Source organism: Hippopotamus amphibius, chromosome 11 (assembly GCF_030028045.1).
Source record: "Hippopotamus amphibius kiboko isolate mHipAmp2 chromosome 11, mHipAmp2.hap2, whole genome shotgun sequence".
NCBI classification, from domain to species: Eukaryota; Metazoa; Chordata; class Mammalia; order Artiodactyla; family Hippopotamidae; genus Hippopotamus; species Hippopotamus amphibius.
Window position 1 is genome coordinate 106,686,602 of NC_080196.1, and position 5,881 is coordinate 106,692,482.

The 5,881-nt window shown below is 38.8% G+C and overlaps 1 pseudogene; it reads right to left on the bottom strand.

Moving 5' to 3' along the window:
* Window positions 1-4,927: 4,927 nt before the first annotated feature.
* On the bottom strand, window positions 4,928-5,431 carry LOC130830944 (group XIIA secretory phospholipase A2-like; annotated as a pseudogene).
* Window positions 5,432-5,881: the final 450 nt, after the last annotated feature.

Here is a 5,881-nt window from a genome sequence, read left to right on the forward strand (position 1 = left end):
TCACTGCCCAAACATCTCTTCTGAACTTTTCTTTACTGAATTGTCTAATATTTATCTATAATTCCTCTCTTGACCTTAATCTTCCTATGATCTTTCACTCCAAACTGTGGACTCAAGAATTCGTTTTCAGAGATTAGCAAACTCTTCTTTCCTATAACTGAAATCTCACTGTCCACTAATGTCTCTATAGGCCTGTAAGCAGAGATAGTCTAGTCTATTCTCTTACATCCCAAGTACTTCGGGATCAAAAATAGTGGTGTTATATCCTCCATGTTTCCTTATGCCATGTTGGAAAGGAAACTACTGTTTCTAAAAAGAATCTACACCTCTGAGGCTTATGCCAACTAACTATGTTACCTTCTGCTGTGATAATCTATCAGAGTGTTCCTTTCATTCACTGAAGACTTTGTTGTCTGGCTCAGGATTTCCTATCCACCCAAATTTGGACATCCTGGCCTCCTAATTCCTTCATCTCTTCATTTCAAACAAAGTCCTTTATTCCATCTCGGCCCTCTTAAGCCCGTGATTTTTTTTTTTTTAATCACCGGAAATGTATTCCTATCCCATACTATTCATGCAAACATCCCACTCTCTCAAACCACCCACACCCTCCTATCTTTCCAACTTTATCACCTCAGTATAGTCACTGCAATCATATTTCAAAGGCAACAAAACCTTCAGTTCATTGCCCCCTTCTGCTTGTGTCCTAGTCATTAGTCCCCTTTTCTCTTTAATTCCCTTTTTATTGAGTTTAGATTCCATGGAGTATCAGTTAAGAATCATATAAGAATTATTTTAAATACACCCTAACCTTCCTTTCCCCTTTGCCCTTTGATCACACCTATCTGCAAAAGAAAAAAAAAAAAAAACCACAAACCCCAAATCCTTGCCAATAAAAATGTGGCTACAGAGCAGCAGCCCTGGCATCACCTGGAGTTTCTTAGACAAGAAGAAGGTCAGGCCCACCCAGATCTAAGGTATCAAAATCTGCATTTTAACAAGATCCCCAGCAATGCATGTGCAGAAGAGTACTTGTTAAAACAAATTCCTGGCCCTTACCATGCAGGTGTTCCTCTGTCTTTCAAAAATTAATCTTTCCACATGTACCCTGCATCCCATTCTCTTTCCCTTTCTAAAAATCTATGAACTATGATCTTCAGTTTAATCTCTCCTTCTCTTCTGAATCCTTCCCTTAATAATTTAAGTGTGATTTATTCCAGATTTCTCAAACCTGGCTGCAAATCACCATCAACCAGAAACTTTCAAAAACTACTGATGTTCAGACCAATTCCAGAAAATTAAATCAGAATTTCTGAAGATGGAATACAGATATGATTATTTTTAAAATTCTCTCTAGAGACAGTAAAAATATCAGTGGTTGCCAGGGGTTGGGGGGGGCAAGTAGAGAGGGGTAAGGACAGGGATAAACATGTGGAGCACAGAGGATGTTTAAAGCAGTGAAGATACCTTGCATGATGCTATTATGATGGATACCTGTCATTATTGTTTTGTCCAAATGCATAGAATGTACACTACCAAGAGTGAACTCTAATGTAAACTATGGATTATGATGTATCAATCTTGGTAGTCAGTCATAACAAATGTATCACTCTGATGAAGAATATTGATAATGGGGGAGGCTCTGCATGTGCCGGAGCAGGAGAAATCTCTGTACCTTCCTCTCAATTTTGCTGTGAACCTAAAACTGCTCTTGAAAAAAAAAATAGGCATTTAAAAAAATCTCTCCAGATAATTCTATAACGCAACCAGTGTTGAGAATGAACAATCTCTTCATTTAAAAAAAAAAGAAAAGAAAAAAGAAAACTCTCAGTAACATACAAACCCCCTCCCCACTTTCACAGATAACTTCTTGAAGTAGACCTGTTTGTTATTGACTGCCTTGGCCTTAGTTTCCCTTGGCACCGGTGGCAAAGGCTAATGCTTGAGCAATTTACTGCAGGAGTTGATCCCAGGGAACCGGAAGGAAGGACAAAGTGAGCAAAGCTGGAAAGCAAGAAGGTCCCACGCAAAGATGCATGATTAAATTAGCCGCCTTTATGGGTGACTAGTTGCTCACTTCCTTGGGACCATCTGCAAAGCTATACAAAAAGTGTCTCAGGACTTTCTGTTTGGGGGTAGAAAACAAAAGAAGAAATATATATCCACTAGCTCCTGCACCCAGTTGTGAAAATGTTAAACCCACGGAGCAATAACTCCGCCATGCTTTGGGACTGTGATGCCTGGGGTGGAGCTGGCTCTAGTATCATCTCAGACTGGGACCCAAGCAGGGAGCTCTGGGCTGGGATGAAAGAGGCAAGCAGTGTGGCCCTAAGAGGACAGTTCTTTTCTGACGTCTTCTCATTGCTTTGTCCCACCTCTGCTGTCCAATAACACATTCCCATGTCATTCTACATGGCACAGTCTCATTTAACTAACCTTCCAGAATACTGAAGGACAGCACTGCACAGTGATTAAAAGCATATACTCAAGGGGTTTCCTAGGTGGTGCAGTGGTTAAGAATCCACCTGCAAATGCAGGAGACACAGGTTCGATCCCTGCTCCAGGAAGACCCCACATGCCGTGGAGCAACTAAGCCCGTGTGCCACAACTATAGAGCCTGTGCTTTAGAGCCCGTGAGCCACAACTATTGAGCCTACGTGCTGCAACTACTGAAGCCCATGTGCCTAGAGCCCATGCTCCACAACAAGAGAAGCCACAGCAATAAGGAGCCCGCACACAACGAAGAGTAGCCCCCACTTACCACAACTAAAGAAAGCCCACACGAAGCAAAAAAGACCCAACACAGCCAATAAAATAATTAATTTAAAAAAATTTTTTTAAAAAAAGCACATACTCAGGAGTTAGAGCATCAATGTTTGAATCCCAGTTCCTCCATATTTTAACTTTTTAACAAGTCATATGCCAGTTCCCTAATGTGAAACAATAAGAGAAAATAAAATTCTCCCTCCTAAAGACTTTTAAAGAGGATTAATATAAGTAAAATGCATTAGAAGAGTGCCTGTTACATAGCTAGAAAAATAGGTCTGAAATTATTTTTAAGTTTTAAAATTCTGCTTCTTCACATCTTCAAAATTTAACATGAGCAAAATCTACAGTGAAGTGTTTCTTTTTCCTAATTTGAGCTGTAAAATGTTGACTGCTGTTTTAATTATTCACCCTAATCAAGTACATTTTTCCTTACTTGACCCTGCAGTATACTTGAATTTGAACATTCCACCTTTTATTCTCCAGGCTACAAAAAACATCCCATGTGGAATATGATAATGGAAGGATCTTCTTTCACTTAGAAAAACATACGCTTTCTCTCCTCTCTCTCTCTCTCACATACACACACAAACACATTCACACAGACACCAAACTTAAAGAAAAAGAGTCAAATTCAAGCCTACTTTAAGAGAGTAGAGAGAAGGAACTTTGAAAAGATATGAGACAGAAATTTCAAACTAGACTGGACTAAATTTTAATAACCAAAAATTACTAGACTATTCTAGAATCTTCCCTAAGATGATATTAAGTGATGAGAAAAAGATGAATCCCTGGAACACAGATTAAAATATATATATATATTTGAAACAAAAAAATAATTATATGATTATACCTCCTATGAATTGTGACTTTTCGACAAACATAATTCATAAATATAATTTTTTAAGTCTTAAGTTTTAATTAGCATATTATTTGCATCTCCATTACATGGCTAAATATAGTAGGAACATGGATATTATATGATTCATTCTTTTCCCAATACAAGTTTTGGATCAATTTGAATAGATTAAGTTTTAGGGATATGGATGAAGTATAATATATAATAGCACCTTATAGTACTTGTAACATTATTTTAGTTATATATACTTACAATGTAAAATAATACATTAATATGAAATATTACTTTTTATCTGTGCAATAGTTTATTTAAACTCTCAAATGCATCTTACTTTTTTAAATCAAGAACAATTTTTATTAAGGCCACTAAGTTTACAGTCTTTTAAAAACACCCCGGAATCTATTACACTAAGAAGAGCAAGTACTAGGGAATAAATACCAAAGCATAACCACATATAATACTTTGATGCGAAACAACTTTCTTTTTATCTCATTAAATCCATCTTTTCTCCAATTTAGGCAAAGGTTATAGCAAAATATAACATTTGACATATGAATAGCTCATGAAGTGGGAGTGGATGTGCTTCTGAATTTTGTTCACCCCACCCCCTAGGCACATTACATAAATACCAAGATATCCTAGTTCTGCTCCCTAAGAGGGCCCAGCAGATAGCTCCAATTTTACAAAAGAAACAGACATGGAAAACTTGTCCTTGTAACTAGTCCTGACACTAATAGAAGTGTGATTTATTCATAGGCTCATTGGGTTATAGAAAAACAGTATATTCTGTGTTAATTAAAATAGAGAAAAAATAAAGTCAGATCTTCCCAGGCACGAATGTATATTTAAAATTTTACATTGTAAATTAACTATACTTCAATAAAAGGTTAAAAAATTTACAGTAAACGAATATACTTCTAAATGAAGCTTTCCCTATATTTCCAGATAAGATAGTGTTGAACATAAGTTATGATGAATTTTACATTTGACCTTATTTTTTTGGTAAATATGGTTATGAAAATTGAGTTACAAACTCTTCCTTTTGAAAAATCCTCCCCTTAACAGGAACCTCCATCTAAGATTGGTCAAGGCACTTTGGCACACTGAAGTGGCAATGTCCAGGAAGATAACCTCCCCCATTTTTTCCTTTAGTCTGAAGTTTTAAAGTCCAAATAAGGTCTTAAAATAATCCTTTCACAAAATTAAGGCAGCTTTATGGTGTAAATACATTAGTTCATTGTCAAAGGTTATGTTCTTCTGTCCTTTTCTGCTGTCACCACCTGTCAACACTTTCTTTAAAGATCAGCTTTTTTCTTCCAAGTGGCACCTCCACGCAGTTGATGGCTGTCCAGATAGGTTTACAGAAACGAGCTCCACTGTGGTCTCAGGTGCCCAAACTTCTGAGCTGGTCCTAGTGTTCTCTGCACGTCTTGGCAGATCCTGGAGAGATAATCCTGGAATTCCTCATCGCAGTCCTGCTTGCTTTTGCCACAGGTCTCACAGCATCTGTCGTGCTGGTTGCAGCACTCTGTGAACACCAAACAGTGGGCAGAACATCCATTCAGCGGGGAGGCTTCATAACCACAATGTGGGCAAGACTTCACTGCGTCTCTACTGGCAGAGCCTGTCCTCACCTCCCAGGAGGTCCAAGACGGTGTTCAGGTACGTGTCTATCCTGTGAACGCCCTTCCAGACAATCTTCAGTGTGGCCCTCCAGTTGGTGGTGTGGGCCTGCTCCTGGCAACTGAAAGCGGCGATCAAGGGGAGGAGGAGGAGGGCAAGCCCAGGCCACAGGGGCAAGGCCATCCGTGCAGCCCAGGGTCACACAGGGCCCCATGGGTCCCTGCAGCCCCCGTGGAGCTTGGGGTGCTCTAGACAGCAGCATAGGCCTCCCCATGCATCTTTCACATCAACTAGTTTTCATCCTTAAAGATAAATATCTGAGTTATCTAACCCAGTTTTCCAGAGCACACCACCATGATTTCCATATAAGTTGTCAAGATAACCTTTTGAATAGAGGCATGGATGCTGTCCCTGTAAGTTTCACCCAAAGCCCAAATCTCCTCTATCCAACCCATAATCTCCACTTAACCATTCCCTAAAGACATGTTCACAATCACATCCAAGCTCTATTATCCTTAGAACTAGTTCCCAGTGATAGACACTAAATCTATGTTCAATTTCTTCGTCATATTTTTCCCGATTATTTCAGGTGACCTTTATAAGAAACCGAAAATTACTACTGAGATTGTATTA